Source organism: Lycium barbarum, chromosome 9 (genome assembly GCF_019175385.1).
Source record: "Lycium barbarum isolate Lr01 chromosome 9, ASM1917538v2, whole genome shotgun sequence".
Lineage (NCBI taxonomy): Eukaryota > Viridiplantae > Streptophyta > Magnoliopsida > Solanales > Solanaceae > Lycium > Lycium barbarum.
The window spans coordinates 58,176,747-58,195,010 of record NC_083345.1 but is presented as its reverse complement, the minus strand read 5'-3'; the positions used below and the strand labels follow the sequence as shown (position 1 = coordinate 58,195,010).

The 18,264-nt window shown below is 38.3% G+C and overlaps 1 long non-coding RNA gene across 1 annotated transcript; it reads right to left on the bottom strand.

The window, feature by feature from the left end:
• Positions 1 to 7,471: 7,471 nt before the first annotated feature.
• LOC132610981 (uncharacterized) lies at positions 7,472 to 12,873 on the bottom strand. The gene is made up of 3 exons (XR_009571396.1): positions 12,760 to 12,873; positions 11,816 to 11,866; positions 7,472 to 7,546 (listed from the first exon to the last, which is right to left on the bottom strand). It is a non-coding gene; the product is annotated as an uncharacterized LOC132610981 (long non-coding RNA).
• Positions 12,874 to 18,264: the final 5,391 nt, after the last annotated feature.

Genomic DNA, 18,264 nt, shown 5'->3' with positions numbered 1-18,264 from the left:
ATCATTTGAAAAACATCATAGACTTATGGAAGATTTAGATGTTTGGCCAAAGAACCATGCCTTATGAAAGAAGGGTTAGCCTTACATACCTTTCCGTTCAACTATTTACCACTTGCACATTCTCCTCCGTAGCTCACATTTCTACCTTCATTAAAGTCATACTATCATTAGAAATCGATAGCTAGCATACATGACTAAAACTAGAGGAAATCGAACAACATCTCCTTTATTTATACAACATTCCTCCATATCGTATATCAACTCCCAAACGTCAATAATACATTCGCAACATCCTAACAATAATCTTTATTCATCCACATTATTCACATTTCTCAATTCACCTTCAATCACCCATATCCATGGTCATAACACACGACTACGTTCATTCACATACATTGCCTATCCCGTGTTCTCAACATCATTTATGTCACGACCCAACCCCGTGGGCCGCGACCAGTGCCCTAGCTGGGCATCTATACGTACCCGATACCCAAATTAGCATATTAACAAAATAATATAATAATAATATTAGTGGACGCTACAGAATTTAGCATAAAAAGCAGACTTGGCACACATAGGCCGATAAGGCCATCATAGAACGAAGTATCCCAAACATATGAACAAAACCCACACAGATATATCCACAGACCTCTACAGAACATAACATAATCATAAGACGGGACAGGGCCCCGTCATACCCAGAACAATGTACATATCCAGATAGCAGTGACAGACTGTACCAAAAGATGGGCTCTGAAGAAGAGAGCGCCCCAAAATAGCAGAAATGGGATCCTAAACGTGTGGATCAGCGAACCTGTCGTCTGTACCTGCGCGGCATGAAAACGCAGCCCCCGAAGAAAGGGGGTCAGTACGAAATATGTACTGAATATGTAAAGCGGAATCACAGAAGTCAAATCATAATGGTTACAGAATCCAGAGTGTCAAATGCATATTTCCAAAACAGACAGAATGCGTACAGAAACATATGTCATATCATATCATATCCGGTCCCTGACACGGGACTCGGCAGACAGAATGTGGCAACCCTCCCGACGCTGGTGCCACAATACAGAGGAATCAGAAAAAGAGGCGTGACCCCGTATCATAAAATGTCATATCAAAATGGCCATAACAGATCAAATCAGAATAGGCGGACATGGCACATCATACTCCACAGACCCATGTACGCGTATACCTGCCCCCTCACATCGGGACGCGGCGAACAATGCAGAGAATCACGCTTGACAACATATCCTGGCCCGAGCTCAGCGTGGGAAACATTGGGACATCCACGAATGGAGTAGTGAGAAACTAATGCAATTTAAAAATATCATAAATGTTTTCAAAGACTCGATGAAGCGTATCAAAGCCAAACAGATCCAATGGAGTCGGACGGGATCATAATAAATGCATTTCGGATATCATAATAAATTACAGAAGTATAACTTTCCCGAAGTCATTCCGGGTGTCAAAATAATTTATAAGATTTAATAGAATATTTAAAACAATGTTTATTAGGCGATTAGTATGATAGTCAAAACATTTCTTTCAAAAATCGCCTAAAAAGGAAGCTTTAGTACATTAAGGGCAAAACCGAGAATAGTGGGCCCGCCTCGGGACAAATAAGGCGGCGGGCTCAAACTGTGCCCTCTAAGCTTATAGTATCACTTAAAAAGGTTCTACAAACGTTCTATGACTTTCCAAGTAATTTGGAGCAAAGTTGCATAATTTTCCGGAAAAGCATACTAAAGTGGTTCAATTCCACTGAAGGAAAAACTGAGATTTTCTCTTGCGGATTCCGAGGGCCAAGAGGTCCTTCGAGGCCCGGATCCGACCCTAACACACTAAGGGCATGCCAAGGGAAGAATTGGGGTTGCTTTACATACCTTTCACGCTCCTTACGCCTTTCCAAACTCACTTCCCGTTTCGTCGAAAAATTGCAATTGGTCAAGTTTACCAATTGTAAGCTATGAATACCAAAGTTTCAACTTAATGCATATTTGGCTACCGAAATTTCGGCAGCACTTCCCCTATACATATGGCACCCCGAGAATTCAACTCGGCTAGAAATCATCAACAACAACCCAAACGACAACATCAATATCAACAACGAACATTAAAAACATAAATATCCTTCAACTAGTCATCTTTCTAACAAGTTGACATAATCTTCATTTCAACCCAACTTTCAACTAATATCAATAATTTCACATTCATCAACAATCAAGATCATCACCATATAGTTCTAGAAACATTTCATATCGTTTTCCTCAAGTTATACATTCGATATTCATAATATACAACTTTCCGCCAAAGTCATAACTTATGCAAAACATCAAATCTTTGGCATACAACTTCATAACATGTTTCCAACTTCCAAATTCATAAATGATCATCACAATTTAACAACCAAACAACTTCATTTCCTTAATGTCGGCAAATCATACTAAAACGACATAAGTTTCTACATTCCAATTCAATACAAACTTATATCATTCTAACTTCATTTACATTACAAACATCACAACAACACTTTAACACTCTAAACAACTCAATTCCTTTCTATCCCAAGCCAAATACACCACACGGCCATATGCCTATTTTTTCCAACATCAACTAAATTCATCCAACTTTCAATTCCCATATGCATTTCATCACAATCACAACTAGAATATAACATAAACTCAACACATTATCACCACACAACACACACACACCCACGGCTACAAGCAATATTCCAAACCCACCTTGCAAACTTCCATTTTTCCACACAATCAACACATTTCTATATACTACAACACAATCAAAACTTCACAACACAATAAAAAGGTGAAAATTCTTACCTTTTCTTCAAGTCTTCTTCACTTGGAGATATGATCACTTTGGTGATTCTAATGCTTCCCACTCCAAAACAACCATACCAAGTTACAAAGGAACCTTGACTTAGTAGGAAATCAACAAGAAATAAATTTTTAGAACAAGATTTTGGATGGCCAATTTTTTTCCTCCAAACCCGAGAGCACCTCTATTTCTTGCTCTTGTTCTTGATTTTTATTCTAAGTCATCTAATGGATAAAGATGGCTATATATAATATAATTCCTTATGTTAATTAATCACATGGAAATTTAATACAAATTGTGGGCTTGGGCCACACCATGGCCGGCCACTCCAATGCATTGGGCCTTAAATTCCATTCCATTATTTTTGGCCCAATGACATATAGTCCACGTTTTGTAATTCCCGAAACTAATTTCCAAAATTCCAAAATTGCCCTTAGCCTTGTCCCACACTTTCATGACTCTATTCTTTCATGCATAACTCCTATGTTCAACAAAATATCAAATTTGACCTTATATCTCAAAAATCCAATATAATTCAAGTCTTTCCAAACGTGTGAAAACACGGGATATAACAATTTATAAAATATTTATATCACAACACATCAAGAATCATGACTCAATTCAAGTTATTACTCAAAATGGCACTATTCCACATTCATGACCCATTTATGTATACCCTTCTACAATCCAAGTATTTCAACTCTCAAATACCTTGAACAATATGGAAATATCATAAATCTTACCTTAGATGTTGTAGAAACAATCCTTGGTTGGTAATACTTCAATTGAGAAAAAACCCTAGTTCATCTCCAATAAGATTTCTTGACTTGAATGATCTTTAATGGGTTTTCTTACACTTGATTCACTTGGTTTGTGTTGTTGATCACTAATAATCCTTGAATTCTTGTGGAATAAATGTAGAGAGATGTTTTAGAGAGAAGGGGTGTGATATGAAAATGAAATGAAATAAGACTTGGTCCCTTTATTTAATGAACCATTTCAGTCCCGACCATATATACGGACCAACATACGGTCCGTACAAATTATACGGGCCGTATGTTTGGTCCAGAAAGTCATGCCATCCTGGGATGATTATACGGTCCCAACATATGGACCGTATAATTTATACGGCAAGTATGTTTGGACGTATAATCCCCAGTGATTCTGAAGCTCGTTTCGTCGACTCGTTTGATCTCCAATCCTTGTGGAACCTTCTTAACACTTTTTCAACACTTCAATACCAATCTAAGGGATGTTATCACTCTTCTCCAAGACATCATTAAATCCTCGTTAACTCGCTACTCGCATATCCCTTCCGATACCTATCGTATGTCTTTCTTTCTCTTGGTCAACTTTCTTCCCCTATCTAAAACATCTTTGAAATCTTAACTAGCCCATTCACTTGTGCATCAACGGAAGATTTCCGAGGTGTAACAAATTCATGCCTTAGAAAGAAGGGACTAGAATTACATACCTCTTTCATATAACAATTTCCATCGCTTGGTTGTTCTCCTTCAATGCTCACGTTTCTACCTTCAAGAGAATTCGCATTCACATTAGCTAACCGACTATATGAACGTGCTTACTAAAGCTAGAGGAAATTGGGCAGCATTTCCTTTGTTTATACAACCTTTCCCATATTGTATATCAACTCCCAAACATTCATAATAACACTCAAAATATCATAACCATCAATCGTCATTCATCTACATTACCCTCATTTCACAATTCCACTTCAATTCATCCATAATCATGGTCATAGTATACTAGTACGTTTTCTCACATATAATGCTTACCCCATGTCCTTAATATCATTTACAGAATAAGCATATTACAACAAATAAATAATCATGACTCAATTCAAGCTATTACTCAAAATGACACTATTCTCACATTCATGACCCATTTTTTTATATTCTTCTACGATCCAAGTGTTTCAACTTTTCAATACCTTAAATAACATGTAAATACCATAAAACTTACCTTAGATGGTGTAGGAATGAACCTTGGGTGGAAACTCCTAGTTTCACCTTCCATTGGATTTCTTGTCTTGGATGAACTTTAATGAGTTTCTTACACTTGATTTGTCACGACCCAACCCCGTAGGCCGCGACTAGTGTCCGTGTTGGACACCCATACGTACCCAATAACCCAAATCAGCATATCAGCTGAATATTTTTAAATGTAAAAGTCAATCGACGTTAGTAATTATCATAAATGAACCGACATAGTACATGGAAGCCGATAAGGCTGTCACACATCATATCATCCCAAACCATATACAGAACCCACACAAGTATGTCTACAGACCTCTACAGAACATAACAGAATCATAAGACGGGACAGGGCCCCGTCATACCCCTGAATAGCATACATATATACAATAGCAGTAGACTGTACCAACATATAGGCTCTGGACAAAAGAGCACTCCCAAAATAGCAGAATAGATATCCTAGGCAGGCGGTCAGCAAATCTGTCGTCTGTACCTGCGCGGCATGAAAACGCATCCCCCGAAGGAAGGGGGTCAGTACGAAATATGTACTGAGTATGTAAAGCACGGAACGTAGTAAACAAAGTCATAATCGAAGCAGAAGATACAGAAAATGAACTGAATATCCTGATTAGCAAAATGCTGATCATATAGCATAAATAGTATTCGCTGAAAACATATGTCGTACCTGGTCCCATTACGGAACAAGATCATAACCGAAACAGAACTTACAGAGGAGTGAGTGTAACATCCGAAGTATCAAATGCATATTTTCAAAACATGAGGAGTGTGTACAGAAACATATACCATATCATATCCGACCCCTGCTAAGGGACTCGGCAAACATAACGTGGTCACCCCCCCGACGCTGGTGCCACAACACATAAGGAGCAGAATAGGGGATAACCCCGTAACATAACATATCATATCAGATGGCCATATCAGATCATATCATATCAGAATGTGTGTACATGGCACAGCATACTCCACAACCCATGTACATATATACCTGCCCCCTCACATCGAGGCACGGCGAACAATGCAGTGGAAGTCGCTTGAGAACATATCCTGGCCCGGGCTCAGTGTGGGAAACATTGGGGCATCCACGAGTGGAGTAGTGAGAGACTAAATGCAATTAAATTATCATAAGTATTTTCAGACACTCGATGAGGCATACCAATGACAAACCAATCCAATGAAGTCAGACGGGATCATAATAAGTGACTTTCGGATGTCATAATGAATTACAGAAGCATAATATTTCTGAAATCGTTCCGAGTGCCGAAACAATTTATAAGACTTGATGAAATATTTAAAACAGTTTTTGTTTAGTAGTTAAAAGAGTAGTCAGAACATTTCTTTCAAAAACTGCTCGAAAACAAGCCTTAAGTACAATAAGGGTAAAACCGAGAATAGTGGGCCCACCGCGGGACAAGCAAGGCGGTGGGCTCAAATTACACATTTTAAGCTTATGGGGTCACCTACGAAGGTTCTATGGACATTCTATAACCTTTCAAATACTTTGGGGAAGGTTTGCATAATTTTCAAGAAAGCATACAAAAAGGGTTCAATTCTATTGAACGAAAATGTGACAATTTCAGACGCGAATTCCGATGAGCAGAATATTCTCCGATGCGTGAATCCGATCCTAGTACTTCTAGGACATTCCAAAAGAAGAATCGGGATAGCTTTACATACCTTGTATGCTCTTTACGCCTTTCCAAATTCAATTCCCGTTTCCTTCAAAATCTACAATTGGTCACAATTACCAAATATCAACTTCAAGCCTTTAAGAATTCAATCTTAATTCATACTTGTCTACGGAAATTTGGGCAGCATCTCCCCTATACATATAGCATCCCCGAGAATTTAACTCGGCCAAAATAATTCAACAACAACCCAACAACAACAACACCAACAACAACAATCACTACACAACACAATATAGCATAACTAGTCCTCTTTCCAACATAGTGCAATAACTTTCATTCCAACTTCACATTTCCAAACCAATCTCAATGTTTTTACATTCATTACTAATCAAGATCATTACAATATAATTCGGAAGCATTTCATATCATTTCTTCAAAATATTCACAAGATATACAAAATATACAAACTTTTCACCAAAACCATAATCCATCCAAAACATCTAATCTTCAATCTACATATTCATAACATATTTCCATCTTCCAATTTCATCAACCATAATCATAATTTACATCTTAACAACTTCATTTTCACAATTACATGAATCTACCATAAAATCACAAAACTTCCCATAACAACTTAACAACCAATCTTTCATGCTATTATGGACTTACATCCCTCCAAATCCACCAACTAACATAATAATTCACATTTAGAACTTCACTTCCATAATTTCATAAAAACTACATTAAAATCACATAATTTCCTATAACCATTTTCAACAATTTTCCATACCAACTTGAACCATTTCCTTCCATTTCCATTACAAGGCTTCAACAACACAATTAACATAACAAATAAAATTGGTTCATCCTTCTACACACATACATACCCACTTTGCAAACTTCCATATTTCCATAATTTCCACTCATTTCTACATACTACAACATAAACAAACCTTCCTAACATAAGAAAAAGGAATTGATTCTTACCTTTTTCTACAAATTTCTTCACTTGAACAAGTTGTCAACTTGAAGAAATAAGTGCTCCTTCTTCCAAAACAACTACACCAAGTTGTAAAGGACACTTAATTTAGTAGGAATTCAACAAGAAAATAATTTTAGAGGCAAGATTTTGATGGGTGATTTTCCTATGGCCAAACCCGAAATGGCCTTATTTTTGCTTTTCTTTGTGTTTTGTTCTTGGTTCTTGAAGTTTCTAATGAATAAATAATGCATATATGGCCCCTTATATTAATTTAGCACATGGAAATGAATCAATTTGGTGGGCTTGGACCAGGTATGGCCGGCCACCCTCTCACCTTGGGCCTAAATTTTTCTTTTCGTTTTTTTGGGCCAACTCGGTTGGTCCCGAGTTGGGCCTAGCCCACTGACCTTTCGACCTTAAAACGTCCATATCTCCTTGTACCGACGTCACCTTGGAACCCACGACCTATGGATGGAAAGCTAATTCAATTATCTACAACTTCTAGTTCATGGTATGTTTCCAAATTCCAAACTTATAATACAGTTTTTGCCCCCCAAAGTCAGGTCACCCGAAAACGTTTTCTTAAAAATATTCGTTTGGAGGACTTCCACTTTGATTTGGCCCAAGGGTCCTTCTTGAGTTGTGTTTAACTTCACATATGTGATTCATATAATTTGTCACATGTCCCAAAAAAAATCTTGACGTGTGGGCCCCACCTCAACTTACAGTTAATCCGACGTTCAAAAATACGGGATGTAACATCCTCCCCCCCTTTAGAACATTCATCCTCGAATGTTCAACTAGCCTTATGGGGTATTATAATATGTCGGAGAGTTCTCTTTCTTTCCTTCAAAATTTCCCAAACGTTACTATTACTATCCTCCTTTTACGTACTCGTTTTCTTTCTATTTCCGAACATTGTTGTGCTAGAACGTCCCGGCATTAGCTGGCGACGAAACTAGTGTCAGTTTACTTGTAATATCTGTACCATGTCTTTCGCTTTGTCTCTCAAATTCTGTTCAGTTAATATCTTTCATACCTCGCGACACTGGCTGCTGAGGTCCACTTGTCGGTCGGTACAATCATGAATGGGGTGTCATATGCACACATACACATTTACTACCATTTTGCTTACAAAACAATTCCCAAACGCTTATTCAAACTTACTCTCATTCCCAAGCTGCATTGCGCTATCTTCTTCCTCACCAGCTTATCTTGTCTTAGTCTACCCGACTTCTTGAGGGTTTCTAATCACTCAGCATATCCTAATTTCCTTTAAGTTACCTCAAATTTCCCATTCGTCCCTTATTCCTATACTTGTGAAAATTTTAGTTTACTTCCCAGGGGGTCACCCATCCCAGAATTGCTCTGGCCCTAGCACGCTTAACCTTACAACTTTAATGCATTTAGGCACGTTAAGGCTGGTATAATTACACCAATTGCCCCGCACGTCCTTTGTCACGTAATTTAAGACAAGTCGGGGTCTTGACAACTTTTCAAAACATTCTCGTTGCGGGTACCACCCCGACCTAGCGAGAATTCTTTTACTTTTCTGACTATATAGTTACCATGCCCCCCTGTAAATCCTCAATATTTACCTTCATGTATATATATATAAAATTCTAGACAGCCCACGAGTTTAAGTTTTTATTCCACAAATTCCATCTCCAATCCGTCGATGAAAACTGATGGAATGTTACTGTAAGGCATCTTCCGACCACCAGCAAAAGAAAACTAGAGTCCGACGAACTTCGCGGAATCTTTTAGTACTTAATTCACATAATTACCTCCATATCTATATATATATATAAATTTTTGAGTCGTGAGCGAACCACTCAATTCCCAACTGCCTGTCATACACTTTGTATCCTTCCAATTAGAGGAAACTTAATCGTTGGACATTTTTGCCCTTCCACATATTTTTGCCCTTCACATGGGCTGTGCTAAAGCAAAATGGGGTTGGAACATATTTCTGGTCCATTTAAATAAATTGCGAATTTGCTACTCGTATATGCTTTCTCGAGATAAAATTTTCCAAACAAAGATAATGCTTCTTACGAATGCTATGGAGGGTATCTCTTAAACTTTAATCCAACATAATGGGTTTGCCCTATCGGTATCGACCCTCAAGACATGTTAAGAATTTATATCTCATTTTCCTCTTTATATTCCTAGAAAAATTTGGGCAGAGGTTCCTCTGTATTTCTTACTATCCCAAAACCTGTACACAGGAAATACCAACCATGCCTCACAGGGCCAACACATATACGTATATACATATAATATCATATCGCCTCATAGCCACACGGAGCTAACAATTTCAAATAAAAGTATAAAGATACCGAGGCTTACCTCACATGCCCAACTCAAACTGCACCTGCTACACTTTCCTGTTTATTTTTCTTTTCAATCTTCAACTTTATGTTTCAATCGTATTTCAAACACCTTACCCAGCATACATCTTTCATATCATTACTTACCTGTACTGTGTAGCTTCCAATATCATCAGTCGCTGTCTTACGTCGATACCGTTCTCCAGCTGCAATCAAGGGTTAGTAAAAAAAAAAGGGTTCATTTCCTACAGCTGGCTCTATCGCACGATCTAAGATCCAAATAAAGGTAACACCCTAAATGTCCTGTAGCCTCCTGTTTATAGATGTGGTGCACAACACACCGATAAACAAGACTCTACTAGACACGGTCTGTAGACACTCCGAGGACGAACCGCTGTGATACCACTTTTGTCACGACCCAACCCCGTAGGCCGCGACTAGTGTCCGTGCTGGACACCCATACGTACCCAATAACCCAAATCAGCATATCAGCAGAATATTTTTAAATGTAAAAGTCAATCGACGTTAGTAATTATCATAAATGAACCGACATAGTACATGGAAGCCGATAAGGCTGTCACAGATCATATCATCCCAAACCATATACAGAACCCACACAAGTATGTCTACAAACCTCTACAGAACATAGCAGAATCATAAGACGGGACAGGGCCCCGTCATACCCCTGAATAGCATACATATATACAATAGCAGCAGACTGTACCAACATATAGGCTCTGGACAAAAGAGCACTCCCAAAATAGCAGAATAGATATCCTAGGCAGGCGGTCAGCAAATCTGCCGTCTGTACCTGCGCGGCATGAAAACGCAGCCCCCGAAGGAAGGGGGTCAGTACGAAATATGTACTGAGTATGTAAAGCACTGAACGTAGTAAACAAAGTCATAATCGAAGCAGAAGATACAGAAAATGAACTGAATATCCAGATTAGCAAAATGCTGATCATATAGCATAAATAGTATTCGCTGAAAACATATGTCGTACCTGGTCCCATTACGGAACAAGATCATAACCGAAACAGAACTTACAGAGGAGTGAGTGTAACATCCGAAGTATCAAATGCATATTTTCAAAACATGAGGAGTGTGTACAGAAACATATACCATATCATATCCGACCCCTGCTAAGGGACTCGGCAAACATAACGTGGTCACCCCCCCGACGCTGGTGCCACAACACATAAGGAGCAGAATAGGGGATAACCCCGTAACATAACATATCATATCAGATGGCCATATCAGATCATATCATATCAGAATGTGTGTACATGGCACAGCATACTCCACAACCCATGTACATATATACCTGCCCCCTCACATCGAGGCACGGCGAACAATGCAGTGGAAGTCGCTTGAGAACATATCCTGGCCCGGGCTCAGTGTGGGAAACATTGGGGCATCCACGAGTGGAGTAGTGAGAGACTAAATGCAATTAAATTATCATAAGTATTTTCAGACACTCGATGAGGCATACCAATGACAAACCAATCCAATGAAGTCAGACGGGATCATAATAAGTGACTTTCGGATGTCATAATGAATTACAGAAGCATAATATTTCTGAAATTGTTCCGAGTGCCAAAACAATTTATAAGACTTGATGAAATATTTAAAACAGTTTTTGTTTAGTAGTTAAAAGAGTAGTCAGAACATTTCTTTCAAAAACTGCTCGAAAACAAGCCTTAAGTACAATAAGGGTAAAACCGAGAATAGTGGGCCCACCGCGGGACAAGCAAGGCGGTGGGCTCAAATTACGCATTTTAAGCTTATGGGGTCACCTACGAAGGTTCTACGGACATTCTATAACCTTTCAAATACTTTGGGGAAGGTTTGCATAATTTTCAAGAAAGCATACAAAAAGGGTTCAATTCTATTGAACGAAAATGTGACAATTTCAGACGCGGATTCCGATGAGCAGAATATTCTCCAATGCGTGAATCCGATCCTAGTACTTCTAGGACATTCCAAAAGAAGAATCGGGATAGCTTTACATACCTTGTATGCTCTTTACGCCTTTCCAAATTCAATTCCCGTTTCCTTCAAAATCTACAATTGGTCACAATTACCAAATATCAACTTCAAGCCTTTAAGAATTCAATCTTAATTCATACTTGTCTACGGAAATTTAGGCAGCATCTCCCCTATACATATAGCATCCCCGAGAATTTAACTCGGCCAAAATAATTCAACAACAACCCAACAACAACAACACCAACAACAACAATCACTACACAACACAATATAGCATAACTAGTCCTCTTTCCAACATAGTGCAATAACTTTCATTCCAACTTCACATTTCCAAACCAATCTCAATGTTTTTACATTCATTACTAATCAAGATCATTACAATATAATTCGGAAGCATTTCATATCATTTCTTCAAAATATTCACAAGATATACAAAATATACAAACTTTTCACCAAAACCATAATCCATCCAAAACATCTAATCTTCAATCTACATATTCATAACATATTTCCATCTTCCAATTTCATCAACCATAATCATAATTTACATCTTAACAACTTCATTTTCACAATTACATGAATCTACCATAAAATCACAAAACTTCCCATAACAACTTAACAACCAATCTTTCATGCTATTATGGACTTACATCCCTCCAAATCCACCAACTAACATAATAATTCACATTTAGAACTTCACTTCCATAATTTCATAAAAACTACATTAAAATCACATAATTTCCTATAACCATTTTCAACAATTTTCCATACCAACTTGAACCATTTCCTTCCATTTCCATTACAAGGCTTCAACAACACAATTAACATAACAAATAAAATTGGTTCATCCTTCTACACACATACATACCCACTTTGCAAACTTCCATATTTCCATAATTTCCACTCATTTCTACATACTACAACATAAACAAACCTTCCTAACATAAGAAAAAGGAATTGATTCTTACCTTTTTCTACAAATTTCTTCACTTGAACAAGTTGTCAACTTGAAGAAATAAGTGCTCCTTCTTCCAAAACAACTACACCAAGTTGTAAAGGACACTTAATTTAGTAGGAATTCAACAAGAAAATAATTTTAGAGGCAAGATTTTGATGGGTGATTTTCCTATGGCCAAACCCGAAATGGCCTTATTTTTGCTTTTCTTTGTGTTTTGTTCTTGGTTCTTGAAGTTTCTAATGAATAAATAATGCATATATGGCCCCTTATATTAATTTAGCACATGGAAATGAATCAATTTGGTGGGCTTGGACCAGGTATGGCCGGCCACCCTCTCACCTTGGGCCTAAATTTTTCTTTTCGTTTTTTTGGGCCAACTCGGTTGGTCCCGAGTTGGGCCTAGCCCACTGACCTTTCGACCTTAAAACGTCCATATCTCCTTGTACCGACGTCACCTTGGAACCCACGACCTATGGATGGAAAGCTAATTCAATTATCTACAACTTCTAGTTCATGGTATGTTTCCAAATTCCAAACTTATAATACAGTTTTTGCCCCCCAAAGTCAGGTCACCCGAAAACGTTTTCTTAAAAATATTCGTTTGGAGGACTTCCACTTTGATTTGGCCCAAGGGTCCTTCTTGAGTTGTGTTTAACTTCACATATGTGATTCATATAATTTGTCACATGTCCCAAAAAAAATCTTCACGTGTGGGCCCCACCTCAACTTACAGTTAATCCGACGTTCAAAAATATGGGATGTAACATGATTCACTTGGTTTGATGTAATTGATCACAAATACCCCTTCGAGAGATGTTTTAGAGAGAAGGGGTGTGAACGGAAATGAAATAAAATGAACTTGGTCCCTTATTAAATACACACAATTCTATCCCGACCCATTTATACGGACACACATACGGTCCGTACAATTTATACGGTCCGTATGTGTGATCGTATAATGATTCCAGTGAACACTGCCCATCTTGGCTAAATATACGGCCATACCTACGGTCCGTATAATGGACCGTACAATCCAGAGTTTTCCGAAAATCATTTTCATCGACTCGTTTGATCTCCAATCCTTATAGAACCTTCTTGACACTTGTTTGGCACCTCATTAACAATATACGGGAAGTTATAACTCTTATCCCAAGACTCATTGAATCGTTACTCATAAATCCTTTTCCGATACATCTCGTATGTCTTGCCTCTTCTTGGCAAACTTTCTTTTCTTACTTCGAATGTCTTTGAAATCTCATTTAGAATCATCGAATGTTCTTTCTTACTAATAAAAACATCGCATACGTCGTACCCTTCGTCAGTCTATTCACTGTGCATGAACGGAAAATTTTCCGAGGTATAACATTCTTCCCCCCTTAGGAACATTCGTCCTCGAATGTTAAACTATCCGAGATTCTACGAAAAAATTTCCATATATTTTTCCTTCAACTGATCCAGAGTATCATGATCACACTATTCTTGCTTACCTCTTACTCCTCTTTTTGAGTACCCACTTGGTTTCATTGGCGACGTACAAATAATTGCAAGTTATATAATCGTTCTTGCGTGATTCGTGTACATACATATCTATACATATACATGTATCCATATCCGTCTCTGTATTCATAATCGTACTCGTTTACATATCGTATCCATAGTCATAGTTGTATACATATCATTTACATGGCATGCCCGACCACGAAGGTGCGGTGTTCCGCGTGCCCGACCATGGCTAGGCTCGGTGATTACATATACTAAAACTCTTTTGTCTATCCGTAGTAACTTGTATCATCATGCTCTCTTCCTTCCTTTATTTTTCCCTTGATTATCATATCTTACGTTCTACTATAGAAACTTTAAGTCTCTTTCTTCATTGTCACTTATAAATAACAATATCATTAACAACGACTCTACTGTTAATGCCTTTGCCTCCATTCTAGTATCACATCGCCATCCTTTGCAATACCTCTTGAGTTATTTGCTCTCAATGTCACGTGGTTCAAGGTCATCATGAATGATCTCCCGCACAGTCTCAGATGCTTGCTCAGTTCGTGTTCACTCATTTACTAGTCATTAGACTCATTTCTCACTCTTTGTTTTATAGTCTATATTTTTCGCATCTTAGAGTCCATCATTTCAATATCTACACTCGTATTCTCTTTACTCGCTTCCCGCCTTTAAGGGTTTTACTTGTACCATTCTCAAATCTGTTGCCTCACCTTCAAATCTTGAATTCATATATCCCTTACTATACTACATCTCATTTATGTTGTTTCCCATCATTTATAACTACGATAATTCATGTGGGAGGACTTAACATACACATCTTGCAGTTTTGTAATCAAGTAATACAACCGGCATAGCAATCCGAACAAGAATGTATTTTACTTAGCTCATTTGGTAGTTATAAGTCAATGTGTATGTCACGACCCAACCCCGTAGGCCGCGACTCGTGCCCGAGCAGGACACCTTACGTACCCGATAATCCCAAACCAACATTTAAACTAAATACACATATATAAAAGCCAAACGGAATCGCAAACTATCGTACATAAGCAGAGGTAGCGCACAGAAGTCGATGAGGCCATCACAAAATACATATTTCCCAGAACATATACACAACCCACATATGTGTCCACAGACCTCTACGAACAATAATAACAGAAACATAAGACGGGACAGGGCCCCGTCATACCCCTGAATAAACATATACATGTGTGATAGAGAAGTCTATACCAAAATGTGGCTCCGGACAAAGGAGCACCCTAAAATAGCAGAGCAGATATCCTAAGCGGGCGGATCTCTGAAACGGGTATCTGTACCTGCGCGGCATGAAACGCAGCCCCCGAAGAAAGGGGGTCAGTACGGAATATGTACTGAGTATGTAAAGCATGAAGTATAGTAAACAAAATCATAACCGGAATAGAAAGTACAGAAAATGAGTGCAAAGTCCAGAATATCAAAATGCATACTTACGAAACATAAATAATGTAAGCAGAAACATATGCCAAATCCGGCCCCAATACGGGACTCGGTGAACAGAACGTGGCGCCACCCCGTAACTGGCGCCACAACACATCATACTTCAGAGTAGGGGATAGCTCTGTAACATATCATAACATATCAGATGGCCATATCATATCATATCATATCATATCGCCAACATCAGAACATAGATGTACATGGCACATCATACTCCGGACCCATGTACATGTCATACCTGCCCCCTCACATCGAGGCGTGGCGAACAATGCAGTGGAATACGCTTGATAACAAATCCTGGCCCGGGCTCAGTGGGGGAAACATTGAGGCATCCACGAACGGAGTAGTGAGAAACTAAATGCAATAAAAATATCATAGATTCCCAGAGACTCAATGAGGCATATCGAATGACAAATCGAAATGATGAAATCGGACAGAATCATAGTAAGCATAATTCGGATGTCATAACGGGTTGCGGAGACATAATCTTTCTGAGACCGTTTCCAAGTTCCAAAACAGTTTATAGGACTTAATAGGATATTTAAAACCATTTTTTTTAATAGCTAGAAGAGTAGTTAAAACATTTCATTTTATATTACTTGAAAATTAGACAATGGTACCATAAAGGACAAAGCGGGAATAGTGGGGCCCGCCTCGGGTCAACCGAGGTGGCGGACACAAATTAGGTATAATAAACTTTATGGAGTCGCTTATGAGGGTTTTAAGGTAATCGGACTTTATTTACACAAGTTCTAGGTATTTAGACAACTTTCCTAACCATTTACAACAGAATTAGTTCAATCCCACTAAATGGAAAAAGGGCAAATTTAGACGCGGATTCCGAAGAGTAGAGTAGCCCCCGAGGTCCATATTCAAACCTAATACATCTAGGGCATGCCAAGAGAAGAAAAGGTGGAGCTTTACATACCTTTCTTGCCTTTTGCGCTCGCCAAACCTCAAATCCCGTTTCGTCCGAAACCTACAAATGGTCACATTTACCAAATGTTACTATAAGGTTTTTGGCATCCAATCTTGAATTAGTACTTGTCCATCGAAATTTCGGCAGCACCTCCCCTGTAAATACAACGCCCTGAGAATTTAACTCGGCTCAAAACAACCAACAACAACCAATCTAGCAACATCAATAACCAATTCAAAACGCACTCTAGCATCGAATACTCTTTCAACATAATCCAACAATATTCACTATGTTCAATTTAATGGCTTTCCTTCAAGCCAACATCAATGCCTATACACTCAAATACTAGCCCAAACTCATGCCAACAACATTCAAGAGCATTTCAAACAATTCACACAATTTTTCAAACATCCAAAATAATACTCCAACTCACCCGAAATTGCCCCAAACCCAAGAACCTCAACTATAACACATTCATTCTTTCCAAATTCATGACTTATACCATTAATCCACACATTAACAATGCAATCCTCACAAATACAAAAATTATATAAAATTCACATTAACTTCCAAATCAACCCATAACCACCACAACACCACTTTAAGTCATTAAACTTGCATTTTTCTTCGTAGAATCCATAACGACGACGACTTAAGTACTAACGACGATTTATTCATTCTCAACTACACAAAGGGGGGCCATACGGCCAACACCATACCCACACACAAAGATGATTTTCATTCTTTCCTTCACTCTACAACAATTAAAACATGCCAACTAAAGCTAATACATCACTTTGAACATCACAAACACACACGGCAAAACACCTTCCACACGGCCCAACTTCAACTTGACTCTTGTCATGAATTTCTTCCATTTTAGCATACAACAACACATATAAACCATTTATAACACATAAAAAAAGATTAGAACTCACCTTTCTTCTTCAACTTCTCAACTTGCCTAAAGTGGTAGATAGAGAAAACGAGCAATCTAACGCTTCTAACAACACTTCCACGTTAACAAGCGCCTTTCAATTAGCAAGTTTGCTTGAAGAAATTATTTTTTTGATGGCTCAAAATTGATCTTGAATTTCCAAGGGAGGGCCGAATACCCCTTCGTTTTCTCTTCTCCTTGTTTTCTTGATCTTTCTAGAATTTGCTAGGTGTTTATGACTCATATTAGCCCCTTCAATAATTATCACATGGAAATTAATAAAATCCATGGGCTTGGGCCACTAAGTGGCCGGCCACCCCTCTCAATGTTGGGCCTCATTGTTTTTCATTTCAATGATGGCCCAATGGATTAAAATTTTATTTTTTGCAATTCCCGAAACTAATTTCCATAATTCCAATTTTGCCCTTGGCCTTCCTCCGTATTTCCACACCAATATTTCTCATGAAGAACACACATATATAAATTCAAATCAACACATGACCTTGTTTCTTACAAATCATAATTATTTCGAATTTTCCGAATATGCGAAAGTACGGGGCGTAACAGTGTAAATCCGCTCCAATTCACAACCCTTTTCCCCATAGAAATGCTCACAATAGTAGTAGGTCTCGTTATCCACACCATCCATATAATGCCACTTGTCCTTTTCTTCGGTG